This window comes from Balaenoptera acutorostrata, chromosome 2 (assembly GCF_949987535.1).
Source record: "Balaenoptera acutorostrata chromosome 2, mBalAcu1.1, whole genome shotgun sequence".
NCBI lineage: Eukaryota > Metazoa > Chordata > Mammalia > Artiodactyla > Balaenopteridae > Balaenoptera > Balaenoptera acutorostrata.
In genome coordinates this window covers 135,277,938-135,296,393 of record NC_080065.1, presented here as the reverse complement: position 1 = coordinate 135,296,393, position 18,456 = coordinate 135,277,938, and the positions used below count along the sequence as shown (strand labels likewise).

At 54.7% G+C, this 18,456-nt stretch overlaps 1 protein-coding gene across 5 annotated transcripts in view; it reads right to left on the bottom strand.

Annotated features, from left to right (window-relative positions):
* Positions 1-18,456, bottom strand: part of NDST1 (N-deacetylase and N-sulfotransferase 1) — an 80,104-nt gene that overhangs the window by 48,796 nt on the left and 12,852 nt on the right. The window contains exon 1 of one of the 5 annotated variants that reach the window (XM_057539967.1): positions 15,961-15,979. The exons of the other annotated variants lie outside the window; for them this stretch is intronic. The gene's annotated coding sequence lies outside the window, so the exon portion shown is untranslated. Of the gene's footprint in view, positions 1-15,960; positions 15,980-18,456 lie in introns of those variants that run through there. 5 annotated transcript variants of the gene reach the window in all.

Below are 18,456 nucleotides of genomic sequence, written 5' to 3'. Positions count from 1 at the left end.
CTCTCATTTGGCTTCCTGCCCAGCCCCTGAGCACACCTGAGTGTGTGGTCCAGGCAGAGCAGACTTGGGGCATTTCTACATACGGCTCTGTGCCCTGGAACCTGCAGATCACGGGGCCGGACCAGGATATACTGACCTGTGCATGGGCAGGCCCTGCCTGGTACCTGGCACACAGAGGCCTTCCCCACATGCCTGGGTGCCCCAAAGGGCAGGAACAAGTCTGATTCATTGTGGAAGCTCCCATCACTTTTCCCAGCAATGGTCCTTATTGAATACTCAGGATATAAATGATGAGCAGCTGTTATTATTCCCAGTTTACAGATAAGGAGACTGAGGCCCAAGGTGAAGTGACTTTCAGTCCTCCATGAAGCCCAGGTGTTTCTATAATTAAAAATAATAGCAATAATACCATTATAATTATCATCATTGTTATTTTTAACTGCATTTACCCTGAGCCAGGCACTGTGCTAAGCACTTTTGCATACTTTATCTCAATTAATCCTTACAACTAGTACTGTCATTATTCACATTTACAGTTGCAGAAAATAAGGCTCAGAGATGTTAAGTCACTTGCCCAAAACCATACAGCTAGTCAGTGACAGAGCTGAAATTTGAACCCAGACCCCATGAAATGGTGATGGATCCAGAGCCCATAGGGGAATATTGGCAGGGACAGGGGAGAGCATGAGGGGGCCTCAGCTACCAAGGCCTCCAGCCCTCAGCCAGGCTTCCACTGTGCTCTCCCAGCCCTAGGCCTAGCTTTCCCTGCCAAGGTGCTGGGGATAATGAATGAGATGCTCTGGTTGTCATGGAGATGCCATGGCAACACTGCACCTTCGGGAAATACCACGGTAACTGTGGCCACTGCTCTGGAGTTGAAAGTCACTCATGACCCCACCCCTCACTCCAAAATGCTCTGGTGCCCCGACAGTCCTCTCTAGCACCCAAAGGAAAAGGAGGCAGAGGTACAAGGGACTTCTCGGAGACCAAGCTGTCTAGAGAGCAGGACTGGAGAGGAGGTCCAGCTCTGCCATGGATAGACAGGTGGGCTCCAGGAATGAGACCAAGAGCTCCCTGTGCCTTTTATGGTAAAATGCACTTAACAACCCAACTCCCATGTACTTGCTGCCTACCATGTGCAGCAGGCCTCCTGTGAAGGGCCGAATGCATCATGCTGTTTCACCCCAACCATCTGAGGGGCAGTGATGCAGTGGCTGCTAGCATCTCTGTTAAAGGCTCAGACTGGAGCCAGCTTGCATGGTCTTGAATCTTGCCTCCATTATTTACTAGCTTGTGACCTTTGCGCAAATCTCTCGACCTCTCTGAGTCTCCATTTCCCCAAGTATAAAATAGGGTTTATACTACTTATCTATTTTGCAGGGCTGTTGCCAAGACTAAGAGAGATGATATGCGTAAAACTGCTCAGTGCCTGGCACACAGTGATACAGGCTAACAAAATGATTATCCATTTAATGGAGTTGGAAACTGAGGCTCAGGAAGGAACTGACCCAAGGCCACATATCAAATTGACAGTGGATCCAGAAAGAGGAAGAGACGTCAGGCTTGGGAGCACACGGGAAGTCGGGAACAAGCAGAGGATCCATTCCCTGTTCCCTCATTCTGTACCTGAGCACCGCCAGGTACCAAGCCTGGCACTGAAGATGCAGGCCTTTGGGCTCCAAGGTTTTATCTGGTGTGATGCTGCTGCCGGGCGAATGGAGCAGGTCCCCAGAGCCCCGCATGCTCACCCAGCCCATGCTCACCCTGCCTGGGTCACTCCTGACCATGCCCCCTACTCCCTCCCCTCTCACAGGCACACGAATGGACAGGCAAACTCACATGGTGCTGAGATGTTCAAATGGTGTCATCACGGGCATCTGGGTCACAGGCACAAGTATGGGGCGGGGAGCTGAGAGGAGTGCAGGGAGAGCCCCACAAGCAGGCTCAAAATTATGTGAATGGGCACCCGGCCTCGGGGAGGAGGAGTGGCTGCCGGCCGGGCACTGGTAGCCCCACATGCAATCCCAGGGCCACTCCCCAGAGCTGACTTGGCCCCTCCCATCCTGCCACACCCCCAGCACAGTCACGCCACCACCCATTAACCAGCCATACCCCACAGCCACGCTGCTCCACCAGCTACCCCGCCCTAGCCTGCCCCACCCACTACGTACAGCAAAGAAAATCCTCCACATTTGCTTCCCAGCTGTGCAGGAGTTTCTCCAGCGCAATTACACCCTTGGGAGGCCGAGACCAGAAGCAAATCCCTTCCTCTGCTGTAATCTGCTGCACACCCCATCCCCCATAGCCCCGCAGTACCGCCTGGCTGGGGGCTAAGATGCCGCCCATCAGTCACCCCGGAGTCCATGGTTGCCACCAAGGGACTGTCAGAAGTCTGGCTCAAGGGTCTCAGGGTTACAGAGTATACAGTCCATCTTGCGGTGAGCACATGGGGACACTGAGGCCCAGAGAGCGAAAAGGACCCCCTCGGGTGGCGTTGCCAGGCCTGCCCCACCCCCACCTGCCTCGGCCCATTTTCTTACCCACTAAAACCCTGCAGGTCCTCCTCCAAGGCCAGCCTCAGCCGAGAGCTGGACTCTGCCAGCTGTGGATTTCAGAAGTCCTAGATGAGTTCTCCTGCTCCATACCCCACCATGCAGTGCCGGATTTATGCTGCCAGATGTCGGCTACAATTATAACTAGAACACTGGTCCCCAACTTCACCTAAAGCTTTCCAAGGCAGAAGCGGTCTCCCACCCACAGCAAGTACTTAAGAGCGAAGTGCCCTTGCCAATGACCTTTCCCTTTTTGAATGTGCTATGAGGAATCGCCAAGCCAAATGCATTAAAACATGAACTTCCATTTATCAGACATGATATGCCTGCACTACATGCTACTATTAATGCTTACAATAGCACCATGACCTACGTTCCCTTCATTTTACAGATGAGGAAACCGAGGCCCAGAGGGGGCCCGTGACTTGCCCAGCCACAGAGCTAACAAGTGGGTAACTGGGAATCTCAGCACCGAGGCACCAGCTCATCATCCTTCAGCAACACACGCCCTCCGTGTTCACCTAGGACAGCTGACATAAGCCAGCGCCCACACACCCCATGCTCCACTCCCTTTGAATACCACTTTCTGTTTTTATTTTCATGCATTTTATGTGTGTTTTAACATCAAAAGCAGCCTCTAACGATCCTTCTTGGAAGAAGACCCACAAATCACGCATCAATTGACAAGCAAACAAAGCATAAAGCGCCGGTTCACTCCCCAGTTCTCAACCTGGGATTTGTTCTGGGTTCCCGGGAGGGGAATGCCCAACAAAAACCTCAAGAACTTATACCCCCCACTTGTTGAGAATTTGTGTTTCTTCCAACAAGCCCTGAGTTGAGAGTTTATCTTTGCACCAGCTCTGAAAAAAAGAGTTTACTGAGCAAACAAACAAGACAGCTGGGGGCAAGGGGGTTTGCAGAGTGGGGAACACAGCAGGTCAGGACCAGCTGCCCTCTGGTCCCACTGAAGCTCTAGGGCAGACCAAGGTGGGCAGGACCCTCACAGGGCAAGCTCTTCGTTAGCCCACGGAACTCCCCAAAATAGGACTCTCTCCACCCAACCCCCAAATCCATCTACGCAGAGCCAAATCCATTCCTAGCTATTTTTCTTAGGCTCAGATCACAGGCACTTGAAAAAAACAGAAAGAAATTTCTTTGCAAATATCATAACCTCCCTCGCTGACAGCAGCCAGCACTGACTGAGCTCCTGGTAACTTGCCAGCCCCACACCAGCTTTCCCTGATTTATCACACCCACTCCTCACACGCTGAGAGCTGGTGTCACCGATACGTGCACTCACAGACAGGAAACCTAGGCTCAGAGAGGGTACGAAGCAACTGACTCAAGGTCACACAGCTGGGCAGGGAGAGAACTAGGACAACCCCAAGCCTGCCCACCTCGGAGCCCCTGCTTGTAACCTCCGGGCAGCTGCCCAGCATTCCACACCATTCTTGAACCAGGTCGGCGGTCCAGAACGTACCCAGAGACAGGCTTCCTGCAGGTAACCAGCCCCAGCTGCCTCAGCGCAGGCTGATCGGCTCCTCTGGCAATGGGAAAGCCTCCCTTGACGGGCAGACAGGGGCACCACAGATCCCCAGAGGCAGGACCTCAGCCAGAGGGTCTTCACCTTCCCCCACCCCAGGGGCCTGTGTCATCCCCAGATAGGCAGAGACCCCACATGAGAAAGGGAGGCTGCCTCTACGCCCCAGGCAGAGGTCTCATGCTGAGGAATGGGAGAGACAGGTGGAGAGGCTCAGAAGCAGGAGATCTCAGCTAAAAGGGCCAACTCAAAGGACAGCGGTGACTGGACAGCCTCACAGGTCTGCTGCACGCCAGGTACAAGCACTTCCCAATCATGACCTCAGTTATTCGTCATCTTCTCTCAAAGAAGTACAAACAAGTTTACCATTATTCATTCCCCCCTGTCTGCCACCCCTGCAGAGGAGCCAGGAAATGCTGGTCAGCCCCAGCCCCTGCCCTCCTACTTGCCCACTCCAGGTTGCCGTATGATCCCTGACAGATTCTGAGAAACAGGTGTATGGGGGGTGAGGAAGCCCTCCATCTCTAGGATGCGGAAGCAAACTCCACGTGCGCCTGGAGTCCACATCAGCATTCCAGCGCTTCCACTGGCTCCCTCTGGGCAATACCCTTGCCTTCTCTGAGCCTGTTTCCTCACCTGGACAGCAAGGGGTATAGATTAGATCAGAAGTTTGTGATCTCCTGGGGTTACAGAACCCTTTGAGAGGACTTCCTTAACCAGCACAGTGGTTAAGAATCCGCCTGCCAATGCAGGGGACCCGGGTTCAAGCCCTGGTCCAGGAAGATCCCACATGCCGTGGAGCAAATAAGCCCGTGCGCCACAACTACTGAGCCTGCGCTCTAGAGCCCGCGAGCCACAACTACTGACCCCGCATGCCACAACTACTGAAACCCACGCATCAAGAGCACATGCTCCGCAACAAGAGAAGCCACCACAATGAGAGGCCCACGCACCGCAATGAAGAGTAGCCCCCACTCACCACAACTAAAGCCCATGCGCAGCAACGAGGACCCAATGCAAAAAAACCAAAGAAGTAAAAAATAAAATTAAAAAAAAAAAGAACCTTTGAGAGTATCATGAAGGCTGATAGTGGACTCTCCACAGACAGATGCCATACTTACTCCATACAAATTCAGGGAGGTTGTGACCGCACCCCTCTCCAAAAGCCAAGTTAAGAACATGGAAACTCTGTAGCAGCCCCTCTGACTTAGACAAGCCATAGCCTCACCGTCAAGATAGGACTGAAGCCATGAATGTAACATCTGAGCCCCTGGGACCGCATCATTCCAGCTCCCCCCATGGCCTTGCAGTAAATCTTTAACTCCCAGACCTGCTGGCTTCAGGTGGATTTGTGAACTTGCTGAGCTGTCAGAAGAAGCTCAAAGAGAAGCTAAGCCCTTCCTTCCCACCCCTCAGCCATGGTCTCCTTTTCCATCAGGAATCTGCCAGGTCAGCCCTGGCCCATCTCCCTGGGGGCTGGGACACTTGAGGAACCCACTTCTGGTCCTGAATGCAGACGGGACCCAGTGCCAGGCTTAGGGGCCAGCTCACCCTAACCCCTGCACCCCCCGGCCCCCTCCTGCATTGGTATGAACACGCACACACTGTGGGTACACACACATCAGACAGACCTGGGAGGACTGGACAGGAGGGAGGGGACACGGGGCTGTGGTCAGAGGGTACAGGGAGGCCGGGGAGAAAATGACAGGACCCACCCGAGCTCCAGGTAGTAGCCGCTCAGCTCCACTCCACTTCGCGTTAAGAGCATGAAGCTCTTAATGGCTTCACGCTCCTCACGTAACGCAGTCACAACTAATCCCAGAGCCAGGACAAATGGCATGACTGTCCACCCAATTCCCCCCCTGGGAGGGAGGGGGTGGCCCTAGGACACCCTGGGCCACCAACCACGTTCCCAGAAGCCTCCAAGCCTCCCCACCGCCATGTCCCTTGCCAGAGGCCACTGACCCCTACCTCCTGAACCTCAGGAAGAGGATGTCTTGTCTGACTCTGCCCCATGCCCAGGGGACCCCTCAGCAGGCAGGGATCCCGCTCGCTCACCCCTGCCCTGCCAGAGGTGCCTTCCATGGTAGAGGAGAAAGCATGTCCCTGACCCTGATGCCAATGGGCCCTAGGCTTCCTCTCAAGAAAGGTGGCAGCCAGGAGCAGCTGAGCCCTCACTGTCAGCAAGGGTAACTGGGCTCTGGCTGCAGCCCTGCCTGACTGCCTATGTGATCCAAGCAGGGCCCTTCCCCCACCCCAGACCTCAGTTTCCCCGCCTGTCCTGAGAAGAAGAGGAAGAAGGACTGATATCTCCTATCAGGCCAGCAGGTGGTCAAAGCGCCTGTGATGTTGGCTTTTGGTCCCTGACCCAACCCCAGCTCAGTGGCCAGGCCCTTCCCATTTCCCTCGCTGCCCCATCCCCAACCCCCGCAAAGAAAGAAGGGTAACTGCCAGAGCGCGGAGGTGCTACGGCTGAAAAGGGCCTTCCAAAGCCCAGAGAGGGGAAGCAACTCGGCCATGATCACACAGGCAGCTGGATGAGGGCCAGGCTAGCCTGGGTTTGCTCTTCAGCAGCAAACACGAAAGAGTGTCCACCTGCGAGGGTATTTGCCTTTTTATTTATTTATTTACTTTTGGCTGCAGTGGGTTTTCGTTGCTGTGCGGGCTTTCTCTAGTTACGGCGAGCAGGGGCTACTCTTTGTTGCGGCGTGTGGGCTTCTCACCGCGGTGGCTTCTCTTGTTGTGGAGCATGGGCTCTAGGCTCACGGGCTTCAGTAGTTGTGGCTCACGGGCTCAGCAGTTGTGGCTCACGGGCTCTAGAGCGCAGGCTCAGTAGTTGTGGCACACGGGCTTAGTTGCTCTGCGGCATGTGGGATCTTCCTGGACCAGGGCTCGAACCCATGTCCCTTGCATTGGCAGGTGGATTCTTAACCACTGCGCCACCAGGGAAGCCCTGGTATTTGCCTTTTTAGAGGACGCCAAGGAGAGCGCAAGGAAACTTGCTAAGTAGCAGAATTTCAGGTCCTAAGAGCAGCAGTGGGGAAAATAATGGCATGTCTGTACATGTAGGACCTGGGGATGGAGACTGCCGACTGTCCAAGGCCCCTCATGTCAAACCACGAGGGTGGCCTAGGCTCCTGCCAGCCCCGGGTGATCCCAGGACCCCCTGCAGGGATTAGCAGCTGTGGCCACCTCTTCACAAGTCACCTGAGGCCCAGCCTGCAGGCCCGGAGGTGGTGATGGGGAGATTGGCCAAGATGGACACCCCAAGACCAGGCTTCCCAGAAGCCTTAGGGAAACTGAAAAGGCTCCAGGCCCTGTGGCCAGAGTGGAGGGGAGCCAGGTGCACTGGGGGCAACAAAGGGGAAGGGAAAGCCTTGAGGCACTTGGAGCCACAGAAGCCCCCTAATCTCCTGGAGGCCTGCTGGGCACAACCCAGGCCTGCTGAGACCAGGGAAGCTTCATCAGGGCCCGCATGAAAGCAGCCTCGTCCCTCCAGACTCGCTGGGGCTTGTCGCCGTGACAGGAGCCCGCCGCTAACATGCCTCCCCTCCAGGGTGAGGGGCTCGAGTGCTTACATGGAGGCGCAGCTGGCAGGGGAAGGGGCAGCAGGTGGGGAGAGGGGGCGGGAGGACCTCGCTTTCTCTGGATCACAGACCGCTAGAGAGCAGAGACAGAGTAAAAAGCACCGGGCAGGTGACCTACTTATCGGAGGTCCTTTTTAAAGGGGCCAGGGGACCTTGGTGAGACTCTGCAAGGTAGCTGGCAGGTGTCCCCAGACCCCCAGGGTTCGGGGACCAGTCCCTGGGGTCAGGAGGCTGGCGCTCTAGTCCTAGACTGGGCTAGGGTGAGGCAGCAGGCAGCAGGCACAAACACGAAGGAGGCGCCCACTCCCAGGTGCTGGCGTGCACCCGCATGACGGCGGCGAGAGTCGCACCGCGGCCCCGAGCACTCCTCACAGTCCGCCTCTAAGTGCCTCCCTCGCCTCGCCCTAGGCCCAGCCTTGCACTAACCTGCCAGTGACCCCACCAAGCACCCGCTCCTGTCAGGCCTTGCTTTGCTCACCAGTAAAATGGAATGGCGCCAGATGACTCCAGGGGCCCTTCTAACTCGAAGCGGGGCAGTTCTGCAGGGAGTGTAACTGACCTCCACCGCTCCTCCCCAGAAATGGGCACAATGGCCCCCACTCCCGCCACCCATAAGCCCATCGGGCACCATGCTCCACCATGACACAACCTCTCCATATAAGCGTATGCTATGCCCTTTGCTAAACGCTTGCCCTCTGCTTCCTCAAGGCCTCATTTTACAAACGTGGAAACGGGCTCGTGGAAGTTAAGCAACTGGCTCGAGCTTCCAGGTGGGAAGTGCTGAGCTGAGATTTGAACCAGCGCCTGGCTGTAATCCTACATTCCATGGGATCCGCCACAGATAACCCAAAACTCACTATGGCTCAGAAGATGCCATTGGGTCTTTGCACCTCCTACATCTTCGAGTGTGCAATGCTGAGGCTAATGCTAAAGGCGGGCTGCTGGAGGCGGGAGCAGGCAGGCAGGAATGGGAAGCCTGTGTGGGTGCTGCGCATTTGCAGACTGACCAGCCTCCACCCCAGCCAGCTGTCCACTGCTGTGGCTACAACGTCCTCGTCACCATCAGCACACCACAGCCACCACTGTGCCATTTTTAAATCATTACACAGATGCAAAACTTTTTCACAGATGCTGCTCCGGCATCACATGACAGGCTTCTAAGATCATGGCAGGGATTTCTTCCCTCTTTCTCAAATGAGGAAAGTGGGGCTCCTGGAGGAAGAGTAACTTCCCAAAAGTACAAGGTGAGGCAACGTTTGGCAATGAACTTGGAGCCCACATCTTCTTCCTCCAGGTCCAGAGCTTTGTCTACTCTTCCATGCCCTTGACTTTTCAGTTCAACCAGCATTGATGGGTCTTTGTAACAATGACCTTTTTTTTTTTTTTTGGCTGCGTGATCTCAGGTCCCCGACCAGGGATTGAACCCAGGCCACGGCAGTGAAAGTGTCAAATCCTAACCACTAGACCACCAGGGAACTCCCAACAATGACCATTTTTGAGAGCTCATTCTGTGCAGGTATTATACCCAGCACTTCACGTATTATCTCATTTAGCCATCAAGACAACCTCATAAACTAAGTACTGCTACTGTTTTCATTTCGTAGACAGAGACACTGAAGCTCAGAAATGTGGAGTATCTTGCCCCAGTTCGCCGTGTTAGGAAGGGGCAGAGCTGGGATTCAAACTGAGGTCAGTCTGGCTCTGGGGCCTGCGCTCAGAACCTCCGTGCTTTGTCTGGGACCAGAGGGGAAAGGAGAGCAGACACACTCGAACAGCATGTGTGCCTGGCAGGTTATGGCAAGATTAGGATAATAGGAAGACAAACAAAGCTCTTGGAGAGCCCAGAAGATGGAGGTTGTTTCAAATGTCCAGGCAGGAGGCCAGGAGTCAGAGCAAGGGACACGGGAACAGAGGGAGGTGACAGATAGGAGGGAGGTGGCCTTGTGAGACCTTGGTCAAGTGCCTTGCTCTCTCTGGATCTCAATTTACCCAGCTGTTAAGAAAAGTTCCTGGAATAGCTCCAGAGCCCTCTCCATCCGAAAAGCCCTTGGAACCTGGGAAAACAAGCAATGCCTGGTGACAGCCTGGCTGCCAGCCCTGGGGGAACCTGAAATGTCCTTGGCCGTCCTGGCACGATTCAACTGCTGGGTAACAGGCTTGCAAAAGCGCAGGGCTCGGCCAGCATGCCTGGGCACCACTGAAGTGTGGGTCCTAAGGGGGCCACATTCCGCCCATTGTCAACCTCTCCATGGCCCCACTGGAGCAAGCACCACCCAGCCAGGACCCAGACCAGCAACCGAGGTCACATCCAAGTGCCCAGTGGAATGTCACTCCAGGCCTGCCCTGCCCCCGCTGATCCTGTCCCGACAACTCGAGTACATTCAACATCACCCACCCCTCAGAGCCCCACACTCACATTCCCTAAGGTCAGCCACTGGGACATAGAGACAAAGGGTTCTGTAGGAGATCTTCGGGAAAATGACCACCCCCATCCCCAAGGGACCTGTTCAAGACAGAGGTTGCCCATGCCAAGTCAGTGAAGACCCGCAGTTAAAGGAAGGGCAGGAGAGTCCATCAGGGCTGGCCCTCAGTTCTCACTCCGGCAGGTGGAAGGGGCTCAGCCCAAGTCTCCGAACTCACAGCAGCCTCTTCAGACCATATGAGTACCGGGTTCCTACTCGATAGCCTTCCACGGCCCCCACCACCTACCAGGCAAAACCCCTTAACCTGACCAACTGCACAGTCACTAACAGCCCCTGTTAACTGGGTGTGGTATATGCCAGGGACTTGGCTAAGTGCTTCGTGTGCATTTTCTCATTTAACCCTCACAGCGACTCTGTGATGCAGGTTCTATGGTTGGCTCATTTTCACAGATGAGAAAATTGAGGCTCGGAGAGGTTATGTCACTGGCCCAGAGTTTCACAGCCAGGCGGCTGAGCAAGGATTCGCACCCACACTGGCCTTCAAGCCAGGTTCTTCACCTCTGTGCATCCAGCCTCCTCAAGGGCTCCCTGCCGCCCTCAGAACCCTGGGGCCAACTTAACACGTCTATGTGCAGGAGAGGAAACCAAGGCACAGAGAGAAACCTCTCTCTGTTGGCAGCCGAGCCAGGGAAAGGCCTGAGGCCTCTGGCCTCCCCTTCCAGGGCTCCCCCAGCCCCCCACCCAAGAAGCACGGCAGGCAGAAAGGCCAGGGCCACCATCAAGACAGTGAGTCCTCAGAATCTGCCTTTTTCCTCTGTCCAGGAGGAAGGGACAAGCAGGAGGAGGTTTACAAAGAAAGAAAAAGAACACGAAAGGTCCAGGAAATACTTATTCTTACAGACAGATTCTCAGAGTTCGGGAGGTCCTACAGGGCACCCCTCACACCCCTTCGACAACAGGAACGTGCAGGCCCAGGACCAACCTCTACCCATGTGTCTCCCCTCCCACCAGGTATGCTCCAACCTAAAACATCTGACCTGAAATCTCCATTTCTCTCCCCAAACCTGCTGTCCTGCAGCCTTCCAGTCCCTCAGGCCAGAAACCCTGCCGTTGACACCTTCCTCCTCTCACAGCCCACACCTAATCCATCGGCACATCCAGTGAAACCAGTTCAGAATCTGACCCCGGGCCGCCTCCCCACGTCCCCACGCTGAGCCGTCCTCCCTCACCTGTGGCACCCACTGGCTGGCAGGCATCCCGCTTCCAGCCTCCAGGCTTCTCTCCACGCAGCAGCCCTCAGGATCCCTCTCAAACATGTGTCAAAACAAGGCAGCCCTCAGCCCCAGCTGCTCAGCAGCTTTACTTTACTTTACCCTTTACTCAGACCAAACAGCGAAGTCCTCTCGAAGGTCAGGAGGCCCTAGGCAATCCCCTCCGCCCCTGGGCAGACTCCCTCTGGCCACATCTCCTCCCAGGACCACTCTTATTCTTCCGCCCCTGCCACACCAGCCTCCTTGCTGCTCCTCGAGCACGCCCTGCACCCTCTTGCCTCAAAGCCTTGCGTTGCTGTTCCCTCTGCCTGGAATGCTCTTCCCCACATACACCGTGGCTCCCTAGCTCCCCTCCTGGAGTCTCCTGTCCCCTTACCAGAGACTTTCCATGACCCCCAACACAGCAGAGCCACTCCCTTAAGTCACACTGTCCACCCCCAACCCAGCTTTATTTTTGTGGCAGGCACTTCTTGCCAGCTGACAAATAGCTAGTATTCATTGGTTTGTTGACTCTCTCCCACCACCAGAATGTCACCCCCAAGCCCAAAACAGGGACTGAGCTGTTTTGTTCACTGCTGTGTCCCAGTGCCCAGAAAAGTGCCTGGAACAAAGTAGATGCTCAATAAAAATGTGTTGGATGAGGGACTATGGCCGCCCTCATCTGAGCACCTTTTAGTTTCTGCAGTCCCCTAGGAGACCAGGGTTGCCTGGAGGCGGAAATGAAACTCCACCTGTGCCAGCTGGAATCTTGATGGCTATCACATGAACAGTCCTGGGACAAGTAACTGCTCGGACCAGAACGGGACTTAGGCCGGTCCCTGTCCAATACCTTTGCCCACCATTTTGGCCACTTTGGGGTCTGACAGCTGGGCCCACAGGGCGGCTCCAGCCCCAGCGGGAACATGGACTGGGCTGAAGCTGGGCTCCCTCCCAGCGCACCAGTGCTGCCGGGGTCCAGCATCTGACAAAGGCTGCCCCATGCTCCCAGCTAGAGGAGGCGGAGGAGGGAGGCCCAGTGCCATGCCTGCCCTTCTCCTGTTGTCGGCAGGAGGACTGTCAGAAGGAAGCTTTGTTCTCAGAATAAAGAGCATGAAGCCCAGTGCCAGGCGGAAACGGGCACAGAGGCAGCTGGCCCATCAGAGACAGTTTAAGGAAAAAAAAAAACAAATGGGATGGAGGATGTTTGAGAGGTAATTTGCACACCCAACCAGTTTCTTGCCTCCAGGGTGGCTGTGACGATGGTGGCTTCACTTTTCCAGGCCCAAGCCTCAAGGCTGTCACAGACAAGCAGACTGTCCCAGCTGGGTGATCTGGCACCGACCCTGCAGAGTGAGGTGAGGACAGAGGAGTGGGTTCTCGCCCGGGAGTCAGAAGATCTGGGGTCCAAGCCTGGCTTTCCACACACTCAAGTGTGACACAGGGGGAGTCCCTCCCTCCATGTACCTCCATGTACAGAAGTTTACCCTTCTGTAAATGGCTTGTATAGGCTTGCGCTTGAAGCCTCAGCCTGCCTGCCACAGGATCACACAGCAAGGTGCCCCTCAGCCTGTGGCCAGGTCACTGGGCAGCCCAGGCCAGTCCTCCAACCTCCTTGGGCACAGCCCCTGCCCACTCAGACCGGGGCTTCCAGCCTGCCTCCTGCCCTGACATCAGGGCACTCCTCTTCTGAGCTGTTAGCTGAACAACGTGAAATCTCTGTGGGCCCTGCCCAGACACTGGCACCTGCCCCGATCCCCTGTCATCCTCTCCAAGGATGGCTCACCAGACGCTTTCAGCCACAACCACCAGCAGAAGCCCAGCGTATTAGTGCACCCAGGGTAAAAGAGAAGCCCAGAGAGGGAAAGGGGCACGCGATGTCACACAACTGCCACTCAGGGGTCCTCTCTACCAGCCCTGGCCTCCCTGAGCTAAGGCAGGGTCCTCAAAGTGTGTCCACAGACCCTCGCGTCTGAATCTTCTGGGGAGGGGGACACTGTACCCTGGACTGAAGGAATCAAAGATGGGGGCCAGAAACCTGCATGCTTTTTTTTTTTTCTACAAGCTTCCCAGGTTTTTCTTGTCCCCAGCACAATTGTGACCTCTCCACTAAGACCTCTTCAAGGAGGAGATAGCTTAGCTGGTCTCTAGGGAAGGTTCGGATTTCAATTAAAAGAGTGAAATGCGCCTTGGACAGACAGATAGCTGGACAAAGAAGCTGGTGGCTAAAGCGCACACTCTAGGAGAAGAATAAAGCAGAGAAAGGCCTGAAGGAGGGGAAGCCTAGTCCATTAAACACCTGAACTGATCCTTCCCCCCATCCCGCTGTCTCCCCAGGATGCCGAGGTCTGCACTCGATGCCATCTGAAGGCTGCTGACCCCAGCCTCCCTCTCCCCGAAAGCTCCTCCAAGCCCCCTGGGAGAGTGAAACGTGGGGACAGCTTCAGGGGAAATGTCCCTCTCCTTGTTTATACTGCACCGTGGGGACAACACTCTGAGTGACTGTTTATCCGCAGCTTAAGAAGCTGCCTGGGTCAGTGGCTAAGCAGCCACAGCTTATCTGGGAGGAGGATTCTCTGGCCACGGGGCAGGCTGATCCAGAGGCTTCCATTAAGTGGAATCTTCACAGCTGGTGAGGAGCAGCAATGCCCCGCCTTCATTCATAAAGGAAGCATTTATTATGCTCCTGCTGTGTACGCAGTCCTGAGCCTGAGCACAATGCTTCGAGGGACACAGAGATGAGTCAGACCCCCACCACCACCACCAAAGAGCCCACAGAGCAGACAGATGGGGGACCACACCACAGCGCAGGAGAGAAAGCTGGCCGTGCCTACAGGATGGGGTCGAAAATTCAGACACCTGGGGGCTAGAAAGACTGTATAAGTGTGCGAAGTGGGCGGGGGAATGGGGCAAAGAGGAGCTTACATGCTTCATCTCCAGTAGTGGCCACTGGAGAACTACACTCAAAGTTGTATGATCTTCTCATTTTTGAAGTAAAGCCAGAAATTGGGATTCTTATGTAAAATCTCCTGTTAGCAACTAGCTCAAGATTTGGCATGGGCCAAGTAAAAAGCTGCCCATGGGGCGTATGTGGCCTGCCAGTTTGTGGCCTTTGTTTTTTTTTTTTGTTTTTTTAAATTTATTTATTTATTTATTTATTATTTATTTTTGGCTGTGTTGGGTCTTCGTTTCTGTGCGAGGGCCTTCTCCAGTTGTGGCGAGTGGGGGCCACTCTTCATCGCGGTGCGCGGGCCTCTCACTGTCGCGGCCTCTCCCCTTGCGGAGCACAGGCTCCAGACGCGCAGGCTCAGCAATTGTGGCTCACGGGCCCAGTCGCTCCGCGGCATGTGGGATCCTCCCAGACCAGGGCTCGAACCCATGTCCCCGGCACCGGCAGGCGGACTCTTAACCACTGCGCCACCAGGGAAGCCCCCTTTGTTTTCTTAAAGAGAATAGAATGCAAAGCTCAGTAGATGAGCCTTCCCTGCAGCCAAGGTACCATGGAAGGCTTTCTGGGAGAGGAGGCTTGGCGCTGGGCTGCAAGGATGGGTAGGCCACTCGTGGGGAGTCATGGTGGGGGCGTGTACCCGTTCAAGCCACAGGGGCCATGGGTCAAGGGTGCCACCCCCCAGCCTATAGCCTGCCTATCCCCCTAAAAAGGGGTTCCTGTCTCCACCCACAAAGCAGGCACAGAGGCATCAGCTCTGTCTGTCCCCAGGTAGCCAGGGGAGGGGCCCCTTGCCCAGCAAACCTCCAGACTAAATCAATTGGTGGCAGAATAGCACGGGTTCGATTTCATCCCTGGAGCTTGGGGAACAGGTCAGCTAATGCAATAGCCCTGTGGGGGGAAGGGAGAGGAAGAGACTTTGGAGGACAAAACGAGGTTGAGAATCATGTCCTGCCTGGCCAGGCCCCACTGGTTACATAATCTTGCCTTAGGACAAAGCTACGTTCAAGGCACCAGTGAGGGCTTGGGCTGGGGAGCCCGGGGATGAGGAAGGTTCCTCCTCCCTCCGCTATTCTCCAACCTCGCCCTGCAGCTCCTGAAAAGCCCAAAAGAGCTGCAGGTGGAGACTAAGACCCCAAGATAAGGCACTTAACAGGATCACACAGCAAATTAGCAGCAAAGCTGAAACTGATAATAATAGCAAACTTTAACCAAGTGGTTACTTTGTACAAGGCACCAGGATAAATTCTTCACACACATTATCTTATTTGAAAGCCTATAACACTGTGAGATAACTATTCTTATTTTCGCCGTTTTACAGATGGGGAAATTGAAGCACAGACACAGTAACTTATCCAAGGTCACACAGGAGCTGGCTTAGAGGAGGAGCCAGGTTAGAGAAGCCAACAGTGGCCTCCAAGACCATTCTCTGAACCACGACACTATACTGCCACCACGCTACTTTCGACTAGAACCATACTGCCTCTCCAGCAACCTTCTCTCAAGCCTGTAGAGCACGCATTCAGCCCCCGGCCCTCCCATCAGCACTTTGGGTGACACCAAGCCCTCTGACAACCTGATGAGACCTACAGATTCTCTCTGCAGAGAAAGAATCCACGGAAATGCCTACAAAATGTTGCACAAGATTTTAGGGGCTTACATACCCCTGCACTGGGTGAGAAGAGATGGATCCAGATCATGGAACACTCCAGAGATAGGAGGTAGCAGAGGAAGAGGACTCCCCCAGGTTCTCTGGTCCCCTCATGTCTGAACTTGGAGCCCAAACGGTTGGCCACTTTAGTCCACAGGCGTGGGCACTTATCAGGGCTCAGGGCCTAGTCATCCCGTCAGGGCTAGGAGAACAGAATGAATCACGATATACAATAGCCCCCGCCTCTGCACCCACTGGGTGTGACTCACAGCTCACAGCTGCTGGGCAGACAGTGCACAGCTGGGCCCCAGCATCTGGACGGGGGTGGCATCACCAAGCATACCACCATGCTTCCCCACCATGCAGGTCACCATCCAATGGGCATACCTCACTGCAGACTGGACCTGGCCTTGTCCTGACTCTAGCAGCTCTGAGTGTTTCCAAGAGGGGACCCTCCACGATCCCCGCGAGCCTCCAGGCCAGCCAAGGCCACGGGAGCAGTAAGTCGAGACAACCGCCCCTTACAAGGCACCGCAAGACCCTGGCTCCCATCCCAAGTCTTCTGTGCCTCACTGTGCAGCCTCAGGCAGCAGCCCCCTCGCCGCACCTCTCAGAGCCTCAGTTTCACCAGCTGTAAAGTGGGAAGACTACCCTATCAAGTCCTTCCCAGCTCCACAGCCCTGAGTCTATAAACAACAGCATCTGACAAACTTCACAGAGCCCTGGGATCCTGCTTTCAGGAAGTTACATAAACATCCTTCAGAGAAACAAAAGTCAAACCTAAAGACTCTACTTTCTTTTTTTGTAAGGATATCAAGAAGCCCTTTTTATAGTCTGACTTCCCCCATTCTACTTCCATTGTTCCAGATATCCTCTCAGGACCTAGAAAATACATTTGGTTTCCGTCTGGGGTCTGGGCTTCTTGGTGCTCTTTCTCTTGCATGCTGCCCCACCCTCCTTGGCAGCTTTCTCGCCCGGACACACCCACCTCTACCCCCAGCATTGGTCTGGGCCACTCTGAGGGCCACGGCTACCCAGCCTGCCAAAGGAGGCGTGGGGGGCAGGGACAGTCTTCAGGAAACAAACCCTTCCCTGGTCAGAACAGAGACGGCTCTGTGTCTGGTCCCAATCGTGACACGGTGTGTGGCCCTGTGCGAGTCCCTGCTCCTCTCTGGGCCTCTGTTTCCCACTGAGAGATGAAGGGGTTCCTGCACTGTGTCAGGAAAGCCCTTGGGCTCCTGGACCGTACCCTGGAGACACTGAGGCAGAAGAGAAGAGCAGGGTGGACACTGGGCACTGATCTTGACACCCCACCTCTCCTGCTAGAACCAGAGAAGACCCTGGTTTTTTTCTCTCTGATGCTATCTCTTGCCCTAGCTGTGGGACCTTGAAGTCAGCACTGTGCCTCTTTGTGCCTCAAATGGCCCATCCATAAGAGGAGAATGACAGTGTCTGCAGTGGAGGCCCCAACTTGGAGGCTTGAGCCCTAACCATCCCAACACAATCCCATCACCACCCTCCCACGGTAAAGCCCAATTTACTCATTTGATAGTATATTTCTGCAGCTTTATAAAGCCTGCTACCCAAACACTCCAAGACAACCCTCCACCACCCTTCTTCCAATGAGATCATGTTTCCAAGCACCCCTAAAGAATTCCTAGATTCTACCTCCTTATGACTGTGTGCCCTCAGTATTTTCATCTATAAAATGGGGCCAATAATGTTGTTGACGTTATAAGATTACTCTGGGGATTACTCCAGATAAGATTACATGGAAGTGCCTATCAAGCACTGACAAGCTCTCCACAAATGTGAGCAGCAATTATATGATCACCATTATTAAATTACTGAGATGCTTAAAACCACTGGACTGGTGACCCCTTGGCCCTCTTGGACCACATCTGGTCACTGTAATCACACATGCATGCACATACCCCCGGCCCCAGCACACACCCTTCTCTGAAGCAGGACCCACTCTCTGACCCCAGCCCTGGCCCCAGCCCTAGAACACAGCCAGCTTGTTCCCGGCACTCATCCTTGCCACCCACAAAGCCTCCCACCTTCGAGTCCCCCAATCCCACCTTCTTTAAGTGGCCCCAGCACTGTCTCCTGTAATCATGTTGGGGTTCTGTTCAACAGAACCCCATCACTGTGGCACAAGATTGTTTCCTGGGCAGGAGAAGCTGTTATAAGACGGTGGCTCTTTGAAGACAGGGTAGAGAGAAACTGGGCTTTCCTCCGGGTCCCCGACCTTTGCTGGTGTCTGAATACGTTAAGAGCCCAAAGAAAGAAGCATCAATTTTTTTTTTTATATATATTACCTAACCAAGTGTTTGTGGATGTTTAGCATGCACTGGAATCACCTGAAGAACTTAAACAGCTTGCTGGGTCCCCCTCCTCACCCCCGCCACCCCGCCCAGTTTCTGATTCGGTAGGTCTGGGGTGGGGCTAGACAATCTGCGTTTCTAATAAGTTCCCAGGTAATGCCGATGTTACTAGTCCAGAGACC